Source organism: Balaenoptera musculus, chromosome 16 (assembly GCF_009873245.2).
Source record: "Balaenoptera musculus isolate JJ_BM4_2016_0621 chromosome 16, mBalMus1.pri.v3, whole genome shotgun sequence".
NCBI classification, from domain to species: Eukaryota; Metazoa; Chordata; class Mammalia; order Artiodactyla; family Balaenopteridae; genus Balaenoptera; species Balaenoptera musculus.
The window spans coordinates 74,276,058-74,301,499 of NC_045800.1; the positions used below are offsets into that span (position 1 = coordinate 74,276,058).

The window sequence follows — 25,442 nt, forward strand, 5'->3', positions numbered from 1 at the left end:
TCCTCTAACAGTCTGTAGGTACCTGTAGAAAATTCTGACACTGATGAATTGCCTCTAAAATCCAGGCTCAGATTTCACAAAACATACCACAGTGGGTCCTTGGGAATCCAATGTTTTAAATTTTTAAGGACTCAGAATTAGCTCCACAAGGGTGTGGATCTGGGGCAAAATTTCACTGCATGACCATTTTCCAAACCCCACCTCCATTCCCATGTAGATAAAATTAAGTACAAAGTGAACATAAAGACCAGAGGGGAGATTGTCCCAAAGGAGTACCCTGCAGATTTCAGGAGGAAAAAAATCTTGCTGGGGAATGAATTTGCCTTAGTATTGATCCTGGACAGTTTTAGGGCTTGGTTGTGTATAACTGTTCTTCCCTAGCCCGTGGCGACAAAGTCCTTGCTACTCTTAGATGCCTTCCTCAATCACTGACCATCAGATTGTAAATTTGATCCGTCTTGCTCCCACAAATCTGCCCTTCCCTCACAAACAGTTCAAGGGTTATTGTCATGATTTTCCATATATTAAGAACAACTTTGAATGTACCACCAAAATGTGTCTGTACTAGACATCTCCCTATAGAAGTGCCTTTATTGAACCACAATTTAATATTGTATTTTTAAGAATTGTGGATTCATGTGAGAAATGGCCCTCAAAAATCATCCTCTGAGTACCTGCTATTGAAGATATTTCACATGATTTGGCTTGTGACACTCTTATGATTAATTTCTACAAAACTCAGTGTCAGAAAGAAAGTTCCTTTCTTCTGAAATCAGGTATTTTTTCCTTTTATTAAAATGAGAGTTATATCTAACTTTGTTTATCTCCCCTCCCCTTTTTTTTTCCTTTCTTGGTTTGGCTCTCAAGAGCTTGGAGTTAACTCAGTACCTGTTTAGAGTCAATACCTGTTAATAGCTCATCCTCAGTTTAATTCTCTATTTCTTTATCTTGTTCCCACTAATTTCCCAGATGACCTGGGTGAAGAAGGGGTCACCTATGGAGTGATCATCTAGTTGAGGCTGGGAGTCAGCCAAGGCCCCAAAAGTGGCAATTGTTTTTTGGATGATCATCTGGACTGCCACATGAAGGCAGCTTTTATTCTCTCAGTGAAGCCCTTGGAGACTTGGGACCTTCCTCTGTATGATATTTGATGTCCTTTTCTTATTTATTTTAAACTCCATGTAAGAGTATATATTCATTTTTATTGCAAGATGCTTAAAATTACTTTTGGAAGAAGAAAGATTATAAATTATAAATAAATGGTCATGAATTATAAATATATTTCAGCAATCATAAGTTATCTCCCTGAGACATGCATTCAACCCACCACCAAAACAAAGTGGCCATGAAGGAGCGCCAAAAAGCACTAAGCTGCTATAGCTCTTATTACCTCGTGAACAAATTATTTGTACCTTGGGTGGCACTCAGACCCAGTGACCCAATGTGAGCATGGAGAGAGAGCCATGAAATTGTACATCTTAACCTTTTTCCCCCTGCAAAGGGAAGCAGAAAACTGTGGCTTTATCTTCTCCTCAAATTAAATGAATAGAAACAGTTTCACAGTTTTTAGAACTGCTTCTAAGATGAACAGCAGTGAAATGAGAACAATACCTGGCATGTTCTTCAGCCTGGGCAGCTTTCTTTAAGATGTTTTTGTTTGGTGAGCAATTACTTCTTATTTCAACTCCTGCTGTTAGACTGAATGGCTATGTGAAATTGAAATGAAAATGAAGATAAGTTACTCTAACTTGCCCACACTTAGGTAACCTCTTGTCACTGTTTCTTGGTGCTATCCCAGTGCCCTAACACTGAGCCCTGGGAGAATGGGCCTTAACTGTGGCCGCTTAGGCATCTAACCATGTACAAATGCAGGGGGAGTTATAGGAGGGAGAGACCAGAGGAGTAGTAGAAGATGGTGGCAATTGGGAAATGAGAACACTATAGTTTGATAAGGAAAGAGAAGAACATTCCAGATGAGGGAACTTGAGGAAAGACTAGTCAGTAAAGAAAGTGTCTGGGAGGAGCGTGAGGATGGCGGGGAGGAGTGAGCATGCAAAATTTGGGTATCTAGTGTGATCGGAAATGGAGAATGTGTGAAAAATAGAATTTGAAGTAGTGAAAACTGAAATCGCATATGTAGGTTGGGACTAGATTATCAAAGGCCATAAAAATGCAGTATTGTTTCCAGAAGGGTCTATGGAGTATACGGTATGGATTAAAGGCCATAAAGATAACAGCAAGGAAAGAAACGAAAAGCTGTTGTGAAAGTACAGCAAGAGATGAGGTGAGGCGGCGAGGAGGTCTGGGACCAGGGTGATGACAATAAAAATGGAGAGAAAGGGCATATTTTTCAGTGAAGGAAAGAACCAACATTTATTGAGCATCTCTCACGTGCCTGGCCCTTTACATGCATTATCTTATGTACTGCTCATGACAACCTTGAAAGGTAGGTAAGATTATCTCAAGTCTACAGATAAAGTAGAAGAGGAAACACTTTTAGAAATTCATTCAACTACTATGAACAGCCAAGATTTAAATTCACTGCTTTCTAACTCCAAAAACTATGATCTTCCCATTTCAACTTTCGCTCTCCTGAGAGACAAAAAAAAAAAGAAAAGATGAAATTTGCTCTCAAAGCTGATATCTTCCTCAGAATAAAAACATGATTCCTAGCTGTATAGACAGACTATTACTTCTCCATTAGCCTGCTATCCCAAGCACAAGCTCCTTTGTTTTGTTAAATCTTTACAAATAATTGTTTCTTTTTCTAAAAATGATATATAAACGGCCTGCTTTGGCCACTTCAGGATCCCATTTCTATGAGACCTCTGAGTGTATGAATTAAATAGTTTTTTTCTCCTTTTTTAAAAAAAGATGATTTCTAGAGACTACCTATAATATAAGAAATAAAAATGGTGTCATAGATGGAGACAAAATAGTTCTGAAAAATTAAAGAAAGATATAAAAGCAACCTGTGTCTATCAGTGAATAAATGGATAAAGAAAATGCGGTGTGTGTGTGTGTGTGTGTGTGTGTGTGTGTGTGTGTGTGTAAAACTCAGCCATAAAAAAGAATGAAATCTTGCCATTTGTGAAAACATGGATGGATCTTGAGGGCATTACGGTAAGCGAAATGTCAGACAGAGAAAGACAGATACCATGTGATCTCACTCATATGTGGAATCTAAAAACAAACAATAAAACCTCATAAGTTCATAAATACAGAGAACAGATTCTAGTTATAAAATAGGTCATGGGGATGTTATGTACGGTGTGGTGACTATAGTTAATAATACTGTATTGAATATTTCAAAGTTGCTGAGAGTAATTTTAAAAGTTATCACAAAAAAATCCTTTTCTCTAACTATGTATGGTGACGGATGCTAATGAGATGTATTGTGGTAATCATTTCACAATATATAAAAATATCAAATTATTAATGCTGAAGAGGGTGTGGAGAAAAGAGAACCTTCCTACATTGGTGGTAGGAGTGTAAATTGATACAACCACTATGGAGAACAGTATGGAGGTTCCTTAAAAAACTAAAAATTGAACTCCATATGATCCAGCAATCCCACTCATGGGCAAATATTTGGAGAAAATTCTAATTTGAAAAGATACATGCACCCCAATGTTCATAGCAGCACTATTTACAATAGCCAGGACATGGAAGCAACCTAAGTGTGTCCATTGACAGATGGATAAAGAAGATATGGTGTATGAATATATGTATATGTGTATATATACTCCTATAACTCCCCCTGTACATGGTTATATATATATGTGTGTGTCTGTGTATATATATATATATATATATATATATATATATTATATATATATACACAGACACACACAATGGAATACTACTCAGCCATAAAAAAAGAATGAAATAATACCATTTGCAGCAACATGGATGGACCTAGAGATTATCACACTAAGTGAAGTAAGTCAGACAGAGAAAGACAAATATAATATGATATCACTTGTATGTGGAATCTGAAAAATGATACAAATGAACTTACTTATAAAATAGAAACAGACTCATAGACATAGAAAACAAACTATGGTTACCAAAGGAAAAGGGGGGGATAAATTAGGAGTTTGGGATTAGCAGATACACACTACTGTATATAAAATAGATAAGCAGCAAGGACCTGCTGTATAGTACAGGGAACTATATTCAATATCTTGTAATAAACTATAATGGAAAAGAATCTGGAAAAGAATATATATATTTTGATTTTGGATCCTACAGTGAATTTTGAAAGGTTTTATTTAGACTAAATTTGAACTTATTATATGTTGATTAATAAAACTGAATGGTTTTTAATGAAAAAAAAACTGAATCACTTTGCCGTACACCAGAATCTACACAACATGGTAAATGAACTATATTTCAATTTAAAAAAATCAGTTTCCAGCACCACTTATTGAAGAGACTGTCTTTTTCTCCATTGTATATTCTTGCCTCATTTGTCCTAGATTAATTGGCCAGAGGTGTGTGGGTTTATTTCTGGGCTTTCTATCCTGTTCCACTGTTCTGTATTTCTGTTTTTGTGCCAGGACCAGACTGTTTGGATGACTGTAGCTTTTTAGTATAGCCTGAAGTCAGGGAGCCTGATTCCTCCAGCTCCGTTTTTCTTTCTCAGGATTGCTGTGGCTATTGGGGGTCTTTTGTGTCTCCATACAAATTAAAATTTTTTTTTGTTCTAGTTCTGTGAAAAATGCCATTCATAATTTGATAGGGATTGCGTTGAATCTGTAGATTGCCTTGGGTAGTATAGTCATTTTGACAGTGTCAGTTCTTTCAATCCAAGGATATGGTTTATCTTTCCATCTGTGTCATCTTCGATTTCTTTCATCATCATCTTATAGTTTTTGGAGTACAGGTCTTTTGCCTCCTTAGGTAGGTTTCTTCCTAGGTATTTTATTCTTTTTGATGCGATGATAGATGGGATTGTTTCTTTAATTTCTCTTTCTGATATTTCATTGTTAGTGTATAGAAATGCAACAGATTTCTGTGTATTAATTTGGTATCCTGCAACTTTACCAAATTCATTGATGAGCTCTAGTAATTTTCTGGTAGCATCTTTAGTATTTTCTATGTATAATATCATGTCATCTGCAAACAGTGACAGTTGTACACCTGAAACCAATATAATGTTATATGTTAATTATACTTCAATAAAAATTTTTAAAAATAAAAAAATTAAAGGAAGAAGGGAATAATAGTAACCCTAACTTTAGTTGATCCTCACTTTGTTCTTGGTGCTGTTCTAGGCACTTCACCTTCATTATCACAATATTCAGAAAAAGCTTATAAGGTAAATGTAAGTATTATGCTCATTCATGTTAGGAAGCTGAGGCTTGTTTGAAGAAGTGAAGAAACTTGCCTAATGCCTTAGGCTGGGATCCCCCAAGAGCAGAATCTGAAACAAGTGCTTGCCTGTCAAGTAGCTTATTTTGGAAAGTGACCCCAAGGAACAGGAATGGAAGAATGAGAAAAATTAGAGAGGGAAGCAGGGAAAGCCAGTCCAAGGTGTATAACTGACATGGTAACCGAGTGGGCAACAGAGCCTCAATTAACCTGGGAGGAGGAGCTGAGGAGAAGACACAAAATTGTCCTCAAAGGACAGAAGAAGGGACTCTTCAATAACTGGCTCCCATCTTCCCACTGGTCGAAGTTCTCTTCATAAGTGTTTCACTCACCGGCACTTTCAGGTTTGCACATGCATTAGAAAGTTGAACAGGTTCTAACAGGTGTCCCATGAGGGTAATGACAGAGCAGAAAGCAAGAGGTAAGAGTGCAGCTGAGGCAAAGTGCGGTCAAGGTAGTTACCATAGAAATGCAGGAGTCACCATGCAAGCCGGGAGGATATGAGGTGGGGCACAGAGGTGTCAGAAAGCACACAAGGTGCAGAGGCGGAATGAGGATTTGGATCTAGGTAGTCTGACTCCAAACTCTTACAGAAGTAGTTCTCCAATGTCAACAAGTATCAGACTCACCTGGAGGGCTTGTTGGAACACAGCCTACAGAGTTCCACATCTAGAGTTTTCGATTCTGTAGGTCAGAGGTGGGACCAGAGAATTTACATTTTTCTCAGTTCCCAAGTGATGCTGCCAGTGCTGCTGCAGGGACCGCACTTTGAGAATTGCTGTCTTACACATACACTGTGCTGTCTTGCCAGGAGTCTCTGAGATACGCAAAGGAGAAACGCCTCACTCTGGGGGAAGCTGTGTCCAATTCACTGACTTTCAAGTTCTTGAGAAACAGCTTGGATGCCTCTCAAAAGGCAAGACTTCTCTTCTGCATGAAAACAAGGTTTAGATCATAAGCACTTGTATGAGAAGTGATAAGCCTGGTTCGAGAGGCTCTAGATGATCAAAGAAGTGGTATGATGGACTGTCACATTTCAAGCAGGAGTCCTAAAGAAATAATTGCGAAACTGGGAAAGTCACGAAAATCTAAGAGATTTAAGTATGACGAAGCTTCACTTCAAAATGAGAGCGCATGAGAGAGAAAATAGAGAAGCTGCTATAGCTAAATCTTTATATCTGAGGTGCTTCGTAGCAAGCTCTCAGTTTTTGCTACATTTAATGAACACCTATCAAAAACAAGACTGTAACTAAATGAAAAAGTAAGTAAGTGTTCTTATTTTCAAGGAGTTTATAGTCTAGTGAGGATGAGAAACAAGACAGCAATTAATTAAAAAGCTACCTGGTAAACCTATAGAGAGAGGAACAAAGATCTATAAGAGCATAAAAAAGAAAGTAGCAAACTTTGCCTCAGAGAGCTAAAAAGGTGTTCATAAGGATGTAGTAATTAAACTGGGTGTGAAGGAGGAATGGGGTTTGACATACAAAGAATGGAGGACAGAATATTCTGGGCAGAGGAACACCATGCACTAAGGAATCATGAAGGACCTGGAATGTGCTGGGAACCATGTTAAGCTCAGCTTCATTGGAGAGTATCAAGATATATGTTGGAACCAGAGTGTGAGGTTTTTATGTGCCAACTAAAAAGTTGAACTTCATCTAGTCAGCAGCAAAGAGAGAGTAGAGGTGTTAAAATGAAATGTGGCACAAGCAGATGTGTTTTTTTAAGATTTAAATTTCTAGAAAGATGTCGAGATGAAGTGTGGAAAATGAAGTTGATTGGAAAAGTGAAGCGTGGAAGATGAAATGTAGAAATGAAGATTCTGAAACAAAGCATTGGCAACAGGGGTACTCTATTCTTACTGAACAGGTCAGATTTGAGGGCATAGAAAGATCAGAAGCTAGAGTCCAAATGGATTCAGGAAGTGGGAGAGAGGGAAGTGGGAGTTCAGGAGTTAGTTATTAGCCTGAAGATCCTTCACAAATGTGTGTCTTTTATCTGGCTGTCAGGGTAATGCTCCGTGGTTTTCCCATAATGCTTAAGGTGTTTTGTTATGAAGCACCTAGACATAAGTAACTCAAGGAAGTTAAGACTCCCTATAGAGTTCTTTAAAATACTAAATATAGGTAGAAAAATGTTTCGAGATCAAACAAGTTCTTGAGGTCCTCTTAAATGTGTATTGGGACACTGTTTTCTGAGTTACCCAGCCCTAGGATCCCTTTTTCACAGAGGATGTCTCAAGACCAGTGTTCCGTTAAGCACAGTCTGGGAAATCCTGGTTTAAGAGGTCCAGGAGCTCTTCCTCTTCACAGTGAGGTAACTCTTGGCAGACAGAGAAATGGAAGGAGACCCCCTTCCTCAAAAGACCATTATGGTAGAGTGGACAGGTCATGGGCTTCAGAGACAGTCAAATCTGGGACAGTATTCTAATTCTGCCCTTGGTATGTCTACAAATTGGGGCAAGTTAGGTAAACTCTGGGTCTCAGAGTGCTCATCTGTGAAGAGCAAATAACGATGCCCACCTTGCAGGGTGGTTAGGGAGTTAGGAGAAATATATATAAAGTGTCTAGTACTTAAGCAACAAATTATAGCTGCTAATTTTGCATTAGGGAGCCTCAGAATTTTAACTTATAGTATTGCCACTGCTCCTGTTTTAACCTTTGAGTGGGTTGGGAATGTCCTTATTCCCCTTCGTCTTCTGATGCTTCACCTTTTGTTTCTGATTCTTCACATTGTTCATAAGTATTATTTCTGCCTACCACCTTTTGGTGTCTGCTGTTGGTTGACTCGGCTTTTGTTTGCTGACTCAAGTGGCCAGTTCATTGAAAACATGATATGGATCAAATGGTGTGGATCTAGACTTGGTTCTTTTAGGGTCAAATCATAGTTAGGAGAGTTTGCTTTTCAAAAAAATGTCAAAGCAGAGTGAGAGATCTGGGAAGGTGAACCATGAGCTATTTCTGTACATTTCCATGGCTCTGGATCCAGTTTCTGTTTTGCTGAGAAGGATGACTCATAAGACTAAATCATAAGCATGTCAGAAAAACTGACTCTTATGACCTCTTCACATTGTGGTTGAAAATGATTAACACGCTATTGTGAGGATACTTCCTCTGGCCAGGAGGGTTAGGGTTAGGTTAGATGCTGGTTTAACTGGAACACATAATTTGTTGTAGCTGTATTCTGTTCTCAATGATAAGATTTTAAACCAGTTAATTTTTTTAAATGGTGCATGATATTTGCTCTAATAGAAGATTATCAGCTTCTACTCAGATTCTCTCTCAAGCCAAAGCAATTTAGAAAACTTAGTGCAACAAGATTACTATTGGTCATCAAAATGAACAAATTTCAGCTATGTGCTCTTTTACTCTGCTGCTCGGAAATTTTCCATGACTCCCTGTTTACTGAATAACCACAAACTTATTAATGTGCAATTTAAAGCTCTCTGTAGACACCGTGAAGCAAAGGGAAACTAAATTATGTGTCTTCAGCCAGTGCTTCTCAAAATTTAATACACATATGCATGATCTGGGGATCTTGATAAAATGTTGTTCTGATTCAGTAGGCCTGGGATGGTATTGTTCAGAGCAGGGCCATGGCAAGATCTTAGGTGATGAGAATTAAGGAAGCAAAGAAGAGCGTTAAGCATTAAATCCCTGGGGGTGGGGTAGGAGCAGGTAGGGAAAAAAAAGAAAAGACAGTGAAGGGCTCCAATAGAAACTAGGAGTAAGAGATGAACAAATCCAGAGAGATTCCCAAGAGATTTCCCCTCTAAATGTGACATTCTTTCAGACACAACCAGAGGGGCTCAGTATTTGACTTGCTATTTATGGTTCACATTTCTCTCTGTCCGGGTACTTCATACCAAGTTTGGAACTAATAGCCTGAGACCACTTGAGCCTTTTTCATCAACATTAAAGCAGTATTCTAAGACAGGGAGTATATGCCTTGACTCTCTTATACTTTAGAGAAGACCTCCTTCTTCCTGAGGTGGAGATAGGGAGTATATGCCTTGACTCTCTTATACTTTAGAGGAGACCTCCTTCTTCCTGAGGTGGAGATAGGGAGTATATGCCTTGACTCTCTTATACTTTAGAAAAGACCTCCTTCTTCCTGAGGTGGAGATAGGGAGTATATGCCTTGACTCTCTTATACTTTAGAGAAGACCTCCTTCTTCCTGAGGTGGAGATAGGGAGTATATGCCTTGACTCTCTTATACTTTAGAGAAGACCTCTTTCTTCCTGAGGTGGAGATAGGGAGTATATGCCTTGACTCTCTTATACTTTAGAAAAGACCTCCTTCTTCTTGAGGTGGAGGTTAGGGCAGTCATCTTTCTTTGGTTTGAGAATTTTAATTGTGTTATTTAGGAGCCTGGCCATCAGTCACAAAGTCTAGTGCAAGTTCACCTGGGAGCTTTCGTGCACATCAGACTTGTTATAAGATTCCAGAATCCTAAGTTGTTTGTTTTTTTTTTTCCCTGAGAAAAGATTGACATTTATTTATTTTCCCTTTTTGAATTTCAACCCCCAAAATATTCCAGCAAAAAATGGGGGAGAAGTTGGGCTGGGTCTCCTTCAATGGACATCCACTGCCAAGGATGGTGGACTTGCCCACAGCGAGGCCACCCGCAGCCCATGTCCCCCCTGCTGAGCCTGGGACGGGAAGGGAGACAGTACAGCTAGTGGGGGAGCCGGGAGGGTGGGCCAGGGGAGCAGTGCTTTGGGGTAAGAAGTTAGGCTGAGGCTGAGGGGTGGGGGCAGGCTGCCCAAGTCCAGTCATCTTGGCTCAGTGACGGAGCCTCAAAGCTTGGCCGGGGCTGAAAGAAGTGCACAGGTGTGAGTGAGGTGGGCTAGGTGGGAGGGCTGCGGCCAGAGAGCTGGGCAAGGGCAGGGCTGGGGGCTGGCCCTGCCCCTGTAACTGATGATGCGCTGAGGTCATCCGCGGCCTGTCGTGCCATCCCGGGAGGCCCCCCTGTTGATGCCTGTCTGTAGGCCGATCTAGGCTAATTTACTAAACACTTAATATGCAAGGGATACCATGATAAGGTAGAAATTATCTCAAATGAATTATAGTAAATAAGCACCAAATGAGTTACCTGTTCAATTAAATTGAATGTTTAATAAGCTAATACTAAAACTTTCTTCAGGGTTATAGTTTTAGCCTGTCCTTTCCATAAATGGTACATAGTTGTGGTCTTTCTTTGTTATTGGATATTGATGTTTAGCTTTTCTTCATAACTTTGAGAGTAGTAATTACAGACGTAATTACTGAAGAGTCTTTGTCTGTAACTGGAGGTGATTTTGAGCATTAATGATGCATTTGAATTATTCTTATTTGGTGCTAGGAGAACATACTGTTCTGAAAAGTTTGAGTCCTTGGCACCATTGTTCCTTTTGGGATTTCACTTAGCTCCTTAATTGAGTCATTTTCATTTTAATCAAACAGTTGCTTGGAGCTATGATAATACCATAGGAAATCCTAGTATGGATCTCACTTTGGCCTTTACATAGCTAATACTCCATGCTGAAATTCAATCCATGGGTTATGTTTCCCTTCACTGACTTCTGTGAAAAAGAAACATTAACAAGTACCAAATTGTTACTTGCTTACTTGCCATTTTCAGAGGAATCCAAAGGTTAAAAAACTGGAACTGTTTTATCAACAAAGCTTGGTTGTAATATTTAACTTCCAGTTTGTTTGTGGGATCACATCCACAGGGAAAGCTTTCCCCACTGTGTGGCATTATTTAAACATGGTTGCTCTTGGTCCTGGCCTCTGCTGCAGAGGTTCTAGTCATGGCTGTGTGTAGAACAACCTTGGGAGATTTTTGAAAGTATAGATATTCAGTTCCCACCACAGCAGTAGTGAATATGAGTCTCTAAGGTGAGACCTAAGCATCTGTATTTAAAACCACCAGCACCACTAACCACCGGCTTACTGAGTAATTCTTGTACCCAGCCCGGTTTGGGAACCACTGCCCGGAGCAATGAAATGGTCCCAGCTGATCAAAAAGTGAGGAGAGCCATGCCTTTACTTAGCCAAACACTTTAGAAAGTCAGAAGTATGCTCTGGGGAACGTAAGACTCTCTCTGTTAAGCTAATTTACAAGGCCAGTTCTAGGACTCTAACCTGGGCTTACTGAACCTGAATTTCAGTGTCTCAGAAATCTCTTCTCTATGAGGTTCTCCAAGAGATTTCCACGCATGCCAAGGTTTTAGAACCTCTCTATATATGAATGAATGAATAATCAGTTGCCTGGATGGATACTCTATTTAGAGTTCTCTGATCATATTTAATTCTATCCCTGATCTGCAGGAACCATCAGAATCATTCTAAAGAATTGTTCTCTAATTTTTCTGAATAATGAGTCCCCTTTAGTGAAATCTATGAATTCTCTCCCTAAGAAATTTCACACAGGCACCTATGCACATTTACATTTTACATTTCATGAGGTTCACAGACTTAAGGCCAATTCGTATATACCAGATTAAGAGCCGTTGCCCTGGGAAAGATAACTGAGTCAGCCAACTTCAGTAAACGTTTTGTCGTGATGGGTCACAGGACACAGTAGGGTTAAGGAAATATGGAGAAGTCTGGCTTAGAGAGCTAGAGTGGGCTGAGAGCTGGGAGGAGGAAGCTCATCCCTGAGTTAGGGCCCCGGTTAACGTGGAGCATAGTCTGAATGGAAGCTATTTTTTAAGATCCCTAGACCCAGGAGTGTGCAGAAACTCTTCTTCTCTCTGGCCCAAAAGGATTGTAATAGGTAATAGAGGTTACTTCGATGCAGTACACATTTTTTTAGCACCTATGGTATGCTAGGTACTGCCAAGAGCTGGAAGTATAAAGATAGATTAGACACATGTTCTGATTTCAAGCAACTCACAGCTAGTGACATATTCCATATTGCTGGGTTTTTATACCCAGCTGGCCCTCTCATAAATATCACTATCATGGTTGTGAAATATCCAGCCAAAGATATTAACTGTAGTTTCAGAGAATTTCCTGACTGCTATCCCATTTTGTCTTTCAGCCCAATGCTCAGTACATTCTTCTATTGGTCCTCAGCTCCCCAGCTCCATCCCTAGTTCTCCATACCTGTATCTCCCCATTTGAGTCTGATGACTCATTTGGATTTCTTTCTCTGGTATACCAACCTCATATTTCCCCTGGACATTTGGCTCTAAATGCTCCCATGACTTTGGTGCCCCTGGGGCTCTGGCCTTCAACATCAACAGTCCTGGCCTTCAGAACCTTCAGTAGGACTGCATTTCCCAACCTGGAGAGAAAAGCACCTTCAGTCAGCGGTACTGAGCGTGACAGGTGCTATTCTAGACACTGGGAATACATCAGTGAGATAAACAGACAAAAATCCTCAGGCTCATAGAGTTTACATTTTAGTAGGAGAAAACACAGTAAATACATAATAGTTATATACACAAACATGTAACTAATATATGTGGTAAACACAGTCCCTTCCCATTTTTCGAGGATTCCATATTTGCAAATCCGCCTACTTGCTAAAAATTTATTTGTAATTCCCAAATCAGTACTTACAGCATTTCATGGTCATCTGTAAACATGCCAGAGGAGTGAAAAACTTGAGTCGCCAGACAGGCATGTTCTTAGGTGAGGTCAAACAAGGCAACACTCTGCCTTCTTGTTTCTACTTTCATACTATCTCATACTAACAAGTGTACTTTTATTGGTCTATTTAGCACCACATTTTTCTCATTTTTGTGTTCTTAGTAGTTTCACTGTTTAAAATGGCCCCACAAACATTGTGCCAAGGTGCCGTCTATTGTTACCTACTGCAAGGAGGTTGTGATATCCCTTTCAGAGAAAATACACGTGTTAGATAAGCTTTGTTCAGGCATAACTTGTAAGTTCAATGTTAATCAATCTACAATATATATTAAGTAAAGTGACCATAAACAGAAGCACGCATAAAACAAGGTTATGCATTAGTGGTTGAAGAAAGTATTATAACTGAGGCTCACAGTAAGAATAAGTAAGGATTCAGTGTTTGCTAATTTAGCGTCCACAGTGATGTTACTACCATGAATAACAAGAATCCACTGTATATATTAGATCAGATTTTAGTGACTGTTACGGATAAAAAAATAAGGTTACAAGTTGTATAGGAAGTGTTCAGAGCGGGGGTGTGCTTTTCATTTACAATTATATGTTCAGGTGACATTTGAGCAAAGATGTAAAAGAGGTGAGGGAAGGAACTGTCAGAATATCTGGGAGAAAGAGCACCATAGGCAGAGAGAAGAGTAAGCACAAAGGCCGTAAGGCAGGAGCATGGCTGAGGATGGGGAATGGAGAGAGGCCAGCAGAGTAAAGGGGAAAGTGGTAGAAGCTGGAGTCGAAGACTTGATGGGGAGCAGAAGATCCTGTAAAGGCTGGCATCTTCTCTGAATGGGAAGCCAGTGGAGAGTTTTGAATGAGGTGAGTGATATGATCTGACTTATATTTTTAACAGCGTCCTCTGTGTTGAGCATAGAGTGAAAGAAAACAAGAGTGGAAGCAGGTGCCCATTTTGGAGGCTCATATAATAATCCAGGGAAGAAGTAATGGTGGCTTTGTCCAGGGTGGTAACAGTGGAGGTGCTAAAGAATGATTGGATTGGGGCTATATTTTGAAGGCAGAGCCAACAGGATTTGGTGCTGATAAAATATGAAATATAAGAGATAGAGAAGAAGCAAGAATAGTGCCAAGGATTTTGGCCTAAGAAACTGGAATAATAGAGTTGCCATTTGATGAGATGGGCAAGCTTATGGGAGGGGCAGGTTTAGGGGTAGGATAGTCAGGAGTTCTGTATTGTACCCATTAGGTTTGAGATGTCTAGGAGACACTCAAGAGGAAATGTGGAATAGGCCATTAGATTATTAGTCTGGATTTCAGAGGACAGGCCCAGACTGGAGAGTCATCATCTCATTGATGGTTTTAAAGTCATAATTCTGGATACTCAAGGGTGATATATATTCAATCCTGGTTATATATGCTGGACATAGATATCCTTCTATATCCTGGTAAATAAAAAAGAGAAGGGGCTCTAGTTCCGATCCTGGAAGCTCCAGCATTATAGAAGATGAAAAAAAAAAAAAGTCAAGAAAACTGAGAAGGTACAATAGGTGAAGTAGAAGGCAAAAATAGGAAAGTAATGTTGTCCTGGAATTTCAGGGAAGGTGTTTCAATGAAGAGGGAGTGATCAACGGTGTCAAATTCTGCACATGGGTCAAGAAATATGAAAAGAGAATTGAGCTTTGGATTTAGTACACAAATATCATCAGTGGCCTTGACAAAGCAGTGTAGGGATGAAAGCCTGATGGTAGTGTGTTCAAGAGAGAACAGGAGGAGATAAGTCTGAGTCAGCAATCATGGGCAAGTCGTTTGAGGATTGTCCCTATAAAGAGGAGCAGAGAAATGGGGTGGTGGGTAGACAGAATATGAGGGTCAAGAAAGATGTTTTTATTAATGATGGGAGAAATTAAAGCACGCTGTTGTTGGAAGGCAAATTTCCATGTGTCTCTTGCATTTCTGTATGTATTGTGAGCAGAAATACTGTTTCTTCTCTTCTGGACTTTCTTTTCAAGGATACTTGCATAATGAATAGCTTTTGAAGACAAAGAGGGTGTTTCCCTCTAGAACAAAGAGCAGGCATGTTTATTGTCCAGTATAATAAGTAATTCAAGTTCCCTAAGCTCCGGGTTCCTCTCCTGTAATGCAGTTCACTGTGTGTGCAGGGGTTGCCTGGCTCTTTTTGCATCACCGTGTGGGGACTGGGGCTCAGGGAACCAGCACAATAAAATGCTGATCCTCTGGCTACTGCCGTTGCTGTCGGTAATAAAGTCCCTTGTTTCTGACCCAGGAGCCTTGTGGCTCCTGCCAGCAGCCATGAAACCGTGGCAAGCTAATTTGTGATTTGCAAGTAGGGTAAAATCACAGAACTTTCATAGTTCTTGATATTTGTGTATTGATAAGAACAAATAAGTAGAGAAGAAAAAGCCACTGATGGAGGAGCAAGAAGGGAGAATTTTTTAAGTAATACCTTGTGTAGGTAAAAGGGCCTGGAATCTAGTGCACAAGCAGAGTCTCAGACATTTCAGTCATAGTAATAGAAGAGAAGGCAGAATAAATGGGAACTGATGCAGGTAGGTGAATTAGTGTGGTTATGGGAGTGTATGGACATACTCTCGTCATTGCTCTTGTTTCTTCAGTGAAATCAGAAGCATCATCATTAGCTGAGAATGAAGTTGGAGAGGAGGTATTTGAGGCTAAAGAGAGAGAAAAAGTTTACAGAATACTCATCTACGTGTGTGGAGAGAGAAGGGACAAGAGAAGAATAGTTGGATTGATGAGCATCACTATAGTCCTAGTTATAAGAGTGAGAAGTCTTAGCAGGATACTCTCCTACTTGCCCCTCATTAGTCAGTCATAATAAACGGATGCGGATAAATGTTGCCCTCTGGGCATCAGTGACCCACTGTGGTCGATAAGTCCCCTTTCTCATCCCAGGAACATCCAATGCACAGTCAAGTAAAGTGAATCCAGTTCACCATTTAGGCCCTGGAACTTTTGCCCAAATGTTCTGAGGTTTATGTCTCTGTGCAAATAAAGCTTTAGATTCATATCTTAGTAACAAGTGGCTCTCCTGTTTACATTGTGAAATTTTAATTGTGTTACTAGAAAATGCCTGCTCAATTTGTGTCTTTTATTGGCAATGTTCTGTTTTCTAGCTTGCTAGACATTTACTTTACTTCCAGATAATTACTGTGGCTTAGATTTTAATGTCTTAATTAACTATCCTTATTAACTTTATGGCAAGAGCTGCAGCATAACAATAATTTCTTACAAAGACATGCTTGATGATAAAAAAATATTATACCCCTTTCACCTGCAGGGAGAGGAGGACAGCGGGGCAGGCAGCATTCAATTGAGTTTGGTCCCACTGAACTAATTTCTTTTAAAGCCCAAGCAACATGAACCAGTTCAGTGTCATGGCGAGACAGCCTCACCACAGCAGCTGTCTTGGCTGGGCAGCTTCTTCTCAATCAAAATATTCAAGCTCCAGACACTTTTTAAAACTAGCAAAGCATGCCAAGAGGAAACATAAAGATGCCTGTTTTTCTCAAACAGTCTTTATTCATTCAGGACTCTCTGATATTTTTATTTGTTGTGATGATTTAATTAGCCAACCAACAGGGACTTCTTGGTACCTCCCCTGTGTCCATGTTGCTTTGTACATTAGTCAAGATAGGCTGGGTTCTGCCGTGGTCATAAATACTGCTCCCCCCGCCCCAAATATCAGTGGTTAATATAGTAAAACTTTATTTCTCACTCATATAGAATCCTACGTAGATTGAGTCAAGCTCCTTCATCTTGTATCTAACTTAGTCTGTGGGCCCCCAAGCTTGGCATGGGGTTCCCAAGGTTGCCATGGCATGGGAAGGAGCCCCTGGAGGGTTAAGAGGACGGATTGGGCTAATATCACTTCTATCCGTAGCAAACTGACCAGAATCTAGTACAAGACCCTAACCCTAAGTGCCAGGGAAGCTGGAGAATATGGGGGAGCACATGGATGGTTGGGGAGCCCCAGTGGTCTTTGTTGAATTGTTCATGTGCTGAGAAGGAGTACAAGGAAGACAAAGGCCAGGTCCTTGCCCCTGAGAAGATTTTAACTGTTAGGGTGGTGAAAGGGAAAGCAATTGACATTCACCAAGTATTTCTTCATGTCAGATAATTTGCTAGAGGTTTTAAAATATTTTAGTTCATTTTTATATTAACGGACTTATCATTTACCAACTAATTATTGAGCACCTACTAAGGACTGAGATGTGCATGGGATTTCAAAGATGTCTCAGACTCAATACCACCTTTCAATGAGGAAAGAAGGAGATAAGCAAAAATGCCCAGTCAGTATAATATAATGCAGTAAGTACCACAATGGGAGTATATTAGTTTCCTAGGGCTATTATAACGAAGTGCTGGATGGCTTAAAAAGCAAATGTATTCTCTCACAGTTCTAGAGGCCAGAAGTCTGAAATCAAGGTGTCAGCAGAGCTATGTTTCCTCTGAGGCTCTGGGTAGACTCCTTCCTTGCTTCTTCCTAGCTTCTAATGGTGGCCATCAATCCTTGGCATTCCTTAACTTGCAGGTGAATCACTCCAGTCTCTGCTTCTTTCATCACATAACATTCACCCTGTGTGTCTATGTCTTCACGTGGAATATTTCTCTTCTTTTTTTTTTTTTATTAATTAATTTATTTATGGCTGTGTTGGGTCTTCGTTTCTGTGCGAGGGCTTTCTCTAGTTGCAGCAAGCGGGGGCCACTCTTCATCGCGGTGCGCGGGCCTCTCACTATCGCGGCCTCTCTTGTTGTGGAGCACAGGCTCCAGACGCGCAGGCTCAGTAATTGTGGCTCACGGGCCTAGTCGCTCCACGGCATGTGGGATCTTCCCGGACCAGGGCTTGAACCCGTGTCCCCTGCATTGGCAGGCAGATTCTCAACCACTGCGCCACCAGGGAAGCCCTATTTCTCTTCTTATAAAGACACTGATCATGGGTTGTGTTGGAACAGGGCCCACCCTAATGATCTTGTATTAACTTGATTATATCAGCAATGACCCTATTTCCAAATAAGGTCATGTTACAGGCACCAAAGGGTAACACTTCAACATATCTTTCGGGGGGATACAATTCAATCTGTAACAAGGAGTAAGCCCAGAATGTTAGAAAAATACAAAGGAGTGACACTTGGGTCAGAGAAACTTCCTAGAAGAGATAATGTCTAAGCTAAATCCTCTAAAACCAACAGTGGACAGTCAAGCGAAAACATGAAAGAGGTATTTTAGGCAGAGGAACCATCATGTGCAGAGGTCCAGCAGCAATGGAGAATCTGATGTACTGTACAAGCAGTTCAGTTTGGCTGGAGATGAAATTCAAAATGGGAAAGAAGGAGGAGATGGGGTGGAACGCTGGAAAGGGACTTGATCATGAAAGGGCTTTGAACAGATTGGACTTTTATCCTGAGAGCCAAAAGGTTTAAGCAGGGAATTAATAGTATGAAGGAAAGTGACAGTATGAGATTTTAAGAATGATCATCCTGGTTGCAGAATGGAGCAAGAATGTTAGGAAGTTATTAAAATAATCTAGGTAAGAAGGGGTGGCAGCCTAGCAGGAGTGGTGGTGAGAGAAGTGGGTGGGTTCTGGCGATGTTTAGGAGGGAAAATTATTCTTTATAATTGTCACTATGTGAGGGAGAGATGATGGTAAAAGATGACCCCCAGTCTTGGCTAGATGTGGCACATGATTTAGTGAGACAGGGAAAAGAGGAGGAGGAGCAGCTTTGTCGGGGTGTATGGAGGGTGGGAGAGTTGCAGAGCTGGGGATGCCTGTTAGACATATCACAGGGGACCCAGGCACTTACTGACGTCGGCTTCAATCCCTGTGCTCTTGCAACAACATCCTTTTACCTACCAAAGCCACACTAGCAAAATTCTAACTGATGGACAACAAAAATACCAGTATGTTATTTAGTACCGAGTATAACAGGAGTTCACTGAAGAGAAAGTCCTGAGATCCAAGAAGAGGAAACAGTCTTAAAGAAGGAGGCACACTCTCAAGCTTGGTCTTTGAGTGACAGAATTTAGAGAACCAAAGAGAGGTTGGGAAGGCATACCAGGTGGAGCATAGCAGGAAGAAAGGTGAAGAGGGAGAATGGGCCCGGCCTCCTGGGGCGGACAGTTCAATTTGAGAGGAACTAAGAGAAGACAGGTAGGTGAAGACAGGTGAGGGAGGCCTTGGCAGCCAAGTAGCAAGCTCTCTGCAGTGTCGTCTTCCCTAAATGTCACTGCCTCTCTCTTGAGAGCACTTCCTGCTCTCTCTAGGTATGAGGAGAACTATCATTCCACAATACTTATTGAATGAATGAATAAATGATTCAATGACTATTTCAGCCTGAGATCATCAAATCATTTACGTTTCCTTTTGGTCCTTGAGTCAGCATATTTGTTTATATTTTTTATTTTAGTGACTTTTTCAGTGAGAAGGTGAGACTACTTGTTAAGGGGGAAAACATTATTTTACCTGTTTAGTAGTGGGAATTGATTCTAGTCTCAGAGGAGGCACCATAGAAAGAACCCTAGGCCGGAAGCCTGGACACTTTGGTTCTCAGCCACTAATGAGCAGTACGACCTCGGCCACTAGTCCTCTCCAGGCTCTGATTTCTTCATTTCTAAAATGAAACACCAGACGAGGCCATTTCTAAGGCCTCTTCCAGCTCTGTTGTTTTATAATTCCTTCTTAGTCTTTATGAGCCGTGTTTGATTTATTAGTCACCCCAAAACAGCTCCAATGATGCAAGGCATTATAAAGAGCTGAATGTTGACTGTGTTTTCAGAAGATCAAAATAAGTTGATTCTTTTTATTCACTTAACCAAATATTCAGGTATTTTTTACAGCTGGCCTGTTCTATTCATTTCCTTAATGAAACTGCACCTGGTTAGGGGCCAGTTCTGTTCAACTTTCATACCAGTCCTGTCCCATCAGATTGGTCCCAGAGTGGGTTCCTAGTTCAAGTATCTTACTTCAACAGTACCTGAAGAGGGCTATTTAACCAGAAACATGAGAATAGGGGTTCTTCAGCTTTCATGTGCGTAAGAATCAACCTGTGTGAGTTTATGAACATGCAGATTCCTGGGCCCTCACCTGAGAGAGTCTGATTCTGAAGGCTGGAGGTGGCACCCAAGTCTCTGCATTTTAACAAGCTCAGGTAAGAGTCTGATGGAGGAGTTCTTTGGTGATTATATGAGAAATATTACCTTTGTTGGGGGGAAAGGTTTTGTCGAGAAACACTGTCAACACCGGCTGAATTGTGTATCAATTTTAAGCCAATATAACCTAATTGTAGGTATTTGTGTGTGCAATTATTGGGGTTATCGGTAGCTAGGACTACAGTATGGCCCTGAAATCAGCAGATCTCTCTGAGAACAGCTTGGGAAAGCACAGAGCTCTGAGTAGCTACCAATATTTGCCTCGTTCTGGCTTTATTGTGCTGCTCTGCCTGATTCACGTCGTCCGCTTCTTATCTGGGATCATCAGTTTGCCCTGATGCTGATGCCCCCACTGGGAAGCGGTCCATCTCTCGCTGAAGCATCCAGTCCTCCTAGGCCAGGCTCTGGGCCTCAGACAAGGAAGTCCGTCAACTTCCCAGCTTGCTCTCTGCCTTCCTCACAGTGACTCTGCTGTCACACAAGCCTGTGTAGTGATAAAACTGAGCTCAAGCATGGAAGGACTGGGGTGAGCAACTCTGAGGTGACTCTCTTTTGAGACTCATTGAGAGAGTTTAGTGCTGCTGAGCAGGGAGAGATTTTAATCAATATTCCCAGTATCATATGAGAAGAAGATTCTCTTTGGAGCTGAGAACAGTCTGGAAAACATTTTCCCATTTTCAAACAGGCTCAGCTGGATATTTGCCTTTTGACTCTTTCAATTTACAGTAAGTACGCTTCTGTTTACAGAAGTTTTACAATTTACAATAATAAATTTACAAACAGTGAATTCTGTTTGTTTGATTGAACACATTTGGAACTGAATTGACCAATCTGTTTGACAGTATATAGGCACATAACCACAGGACAAATTGGAGTCATAAATCAGTGTCCTTCCCTGTATTCCCTACCCTACCTAGAACAGCCTAAATCAGATGATCCTTAACCTTTACTCATCACACTCTCGGGGTTGAGGGGGGGGGGGCAGTGAACTTCTACAATTCAGATTCCTGATTCTCACTTTCAGATATTCTGATTCACTGGGTTTGGGCTGAGGCTAAAGAAGCTGAAACATTAAACAAATACCCCCAAATGATAGTGATGCTGGTGACCACACTTGGCAAAATATTACCCAGGGGTCTAACCCTTCAGGTTTACAAGTTCTCTGGACATGCCACGCACTTCCATGTCTCGAGGTCTTTATTCAGTTTACCTCTGCTGAAATGCCCTTTCCATCCTGGTCCAACCAGGAAAATTTCAGTTCACCTTTTGAAGGCCTGCAAAAGTGTCATTTCTCCTATAGGTTTCTGTGAAACTTTCTCCTCTTCTCCACCACAGTTCTCTGCTACCCCATCTGCAATCCTATTGCAGTTTCTAAATAACTAAGCATGGTGTTCTACAGATAGTGCTTCATATGCCTACCTTTCTAGTGTGTGAACTTCTGGAAGGCAGGGGCCCAGTCATCTTTGTTTCCTCAGTGCCCAGCATCGTATCGGTTATGTTAGGTACTTTAAAATGCATTAGTTCTAATAAACTCATACAGCTACAGGTATATGATACACCTGCACAAACAGATACAAAAGTAAAGGTTTTTTTTCTTCCAAGTATTATAAAGTATAAGTTAGACCTTTAGAGTTCTCTTAGCAACATAGAGGCACAACAGGAGATGATGAAATCTTAAAGTAATCAGCAGACCCTATCTTTGTGTAGATCACTTCTTCCACTTTGGTTGTGTTTATCAAAATTGGGTTATAGAATCAATATTTTCTCTATTGTGTGTGTTGCCTTCTGAGGGAGCGGGTGCTTCTGGGGGTGCACAGAAAAGAAGATCAGAGGCAGAAGAGGGAGATTTTAGTGACAAGACCTGAGAACTGACTTCCTCATCAGGACAGCTCCTTCTTCCCTCCAGCCAGGAGGCCATTTTCTGCCTTGTCTTTGTCTGTTGTGAGCTTCCTTGGAAGCAGCGGCCCCGTGGGAACAGGCATTGCCGTCACATGTCAGGCATTTAGGCATCTATTAAAGGGAGATGAAAGGATATTAGATATGGCGGGCAGAGTAAAGGCAATGGAGAAAAGTGCAGAGGACAGGATTTTGATTGGGGATAGACCTCTCGCTAGTGGGAGCAATGTGTGGCTGGAGGGGGACACAGTGGCATCTATTATCAGTTCTCTTAAGATTCAATTATCAAAGGACCTGAAGCTGTCCCTCCTTCACTCCAATCAGCTGCAAAGATCCCAATGTGCGGAGCACCAAGCGGAGAGGTTTCAAAATCTGAAAGTGACACAGCACTTGAAAAATTTCAGGTTAATTCTATAGTCTGCTTCCCTCCTATATCCCCCTAAAGGTCTGAAACTCAGCTTGATTTCAGCCCAGAATCAAAACATGTCTGAATCTCTCCTCCAGTAAGTATTTTTAGAAGATATTTACATCTACTGCATCCCTCTTCACAACCATGCTTAAAGGAGACAGGCACAGTAAGAAGTTTTGCAAACGAATAATCCAAGGTTCAGTAATTTTCCTGAGGTCCCTCAATGATGGCAGAACTATGGCTGAGTGAAATCTCCCCTCTTCTAGCCATGCTTAGAAGGTGCAGGCTTGGAATGTGCAGAGGTGGAGGCCTATTATTTTCCCTCCCAGAGAGAAAGCATGAAAGAATAATAAAAGTAAGACACTAAATGTCCAGCTCAGTCATTTCAGAGCTTGTGGTCCGATACTCACTAGGCTGTTGATGGCAGATCTGTGAACACTGAAGTCAGGAAAGGGGGCTTTAATCTGAGGGTAATGACAAACCCAGTGTGGGCAGAATCAATAGATTATTATGTGAGTCATTGAGCTTTGTCATGAACGGCAGACTTTCACAGCAAGCACCCTCTTGCCACCACACAGCAAGATAAACAGGGCTTCTTATTCTCCAGATCATAGGAATTAAAGCTATTGCCATGTTAGGCAAAAATTATTTTTAAAAGAATTTGTTTATCACCTATCTCCCAGCTATTGGGTACAGAGAACAAAGGCAAGCATTCTCTTACACACCTCTAAGTGCAGACTATCCGGCACCAGATAGTATTTCCCCAAACCTCTGGTAGGAATTGGTATTAGACTACCAACCTCTGAGCTTTTTGGGGGTTAGATAGTGGTAGGAGTTTTAAAGTGCTGAACCTCCAAGAAAATGATCCTTTTTTAAAATCAGCACACATTTATCAGAGCCTGAACCATACATTGTATTGTTCCTTTTGATGGAACTGAATGGGTGCATAGGAGTACCAGACTAATGATAATCTATTTAGACTTTAGTGAAGCTCTTGACACTGTTTTGGGATGAAAGTCCATGAAAACGACATAGTTACGTGGGTAATATAGCTGAAAGTGACATAGTAACTAACTAACTGGTTTCTAAAAAGGCCTAGATTAACAACAGTGCTGCTGCCTGTTACCTTTCTCCTTTTAAAAAACGACTTTATAAGGCATATTTTACATACCATATAATTCACTCACATCAAGTGTACGATTCAATGATTTCTTAGTACATTTCCCAAGTTGGGCAACCATCAGCATAAATCTATTTTAGAACATTTCTATCACCCCAGTAAGATTGCTTATGCAATTTTATGGGTTAATTCCCCTCCACCATTCACCATCTGCATCCTACCCAGGCAATCACTAACCTACTTCCTGTCTCTATAGATTTGCCTTTTCTGGACATTTCCTATAAATGGGATCATACAATATGTGGTCTCTTGTGTCTGGTATCTTTCACCTAGCATAATGTTTTTGAAGTTCATCAACATTATGGGATATATCGTCAGTCCGTTCCTTATTACTGCTCAATAGTATTCCACTGTGAGGATATATACATTTTGTTCATCTACTCACCAGTTGATGGGTCTGCAGGTTGTTTCCAATTTGGACCTATTATGAATAATGTTGTTAAGAAACTACCATGCAAGTCTTTGTGTGGATATATGTTTTCGTTTCTCTTGGGTATATACCTAGGAGTGAAATTGTTTTTCCTGAGTTATCCTCACCTCCTTTACCATCGAATTCCTTTAGCATGGTGAATCACTCTATGTGCCATCTGACTCCTCCTTTTGAAAGTCAAAGTGAAAAAGGGGGGTGGATCAGATAGCCAAAAGATATTTGGGGGCAGAATTCCCCCAAGGTGCTAGAAATAAATTTTCCCTGAGAAAAAAACAGCCAGAAATGGGTAAAACATTTTATCATAAAGTTGAATACTGAAACAGTTCCATTGTATTATGGTAACACTTGCTGTTCCTCATGTCCTCTCATTTGTTTCTCTTGTCCGGCGTCCACACTGGGACCACTCATTTTCCTTAAACACAATGTTCCCAACATTAAAGCATAAAATGCAAACGCCTTAGCATGTTTTTCAAGGTCCTATGATGTAATTTCAACACCCAACTCAGTCAGGATCTAGTCAGAAAAAGAGAGTCGTTGCGAGGTAGTTCAAACGAGGGAGACTTATACAGGAAACTTTTTACATAGGTGTTGAAAGAACTGAAAGACCAAAAGAGGTGGTGGTTAGGCAACATAGATGTTAGCACACGGACACAGATAGACGTTGCCACCATCCCTGGTGCTGGTGGGACAGTGGGAAAAACAGTGGTATTAGAGTCAAGAGGTAACTGTGCACTTTTGTCCCCAGCTGGCTGGCTCTGGAATGAGGGAAGAGACAGCCTCTGTCTTCCTGAGACATCACCCAACACAGAGAAAGAGGATTGAAATGTTCTGGTTTACATTTTTTCCTGTCTTCCAGTCTCCTGCCAGCGCATCATTTTGCCCAAACCTAGCTGGCAGCAAGTTGGCAAGTGCATCTGAAAAACAGAGCAGGGCAGGGAAAAGATAAGATAGAAAGCAGGTAAAAATCCAGCTCTGTCTGCCTACTTGCCTGAATTCACAGTCCTCAGAATATATATACCGTGAAACTTCCAGCCTCCTGAATAGAGCCAGTACAAATTTATTAAAATTTTCTGTGCCTTGAACAGAATTCTAGTGCTAGAAGGGACATTATCAACCATCCGGGCCAGTGGTTTCTGAAATCCTGTAGGGGCTGCTGAGCAGATATCAAAGCAGAGCTGGTTTTTTTGTTTTACATGTTAAAGCTTCCAAGTAAAATTCTCATTGAATAAAGGAGTCTGTGATTGGTCCGGCTCGGCATTTTACAAATGGGAAAAATGAAGTGTGAAGAGTTTAGTGACCCTTTCAAGATCCTGCTGAGTTTCCTCCTGCAGCACAGAAATATTTGTTGAAGCAGAGCAAGGACTCAGGTTGCCAG

The 25,442-nt window shown here is 40.9% G+C and overlaps 1 long non-coding RNA gene across 1 annotated transcript in view; it reads left to right on the top strand.

Moving 5' to 3' along the window:
- LOC118882442 overlaps positions 1-25,442 on the top strand; it is a 418,725-nt gene that overhangs the window by 116,834 nt on the left and 276,449 nt on the right. The window lies entirely within an intron of this gene.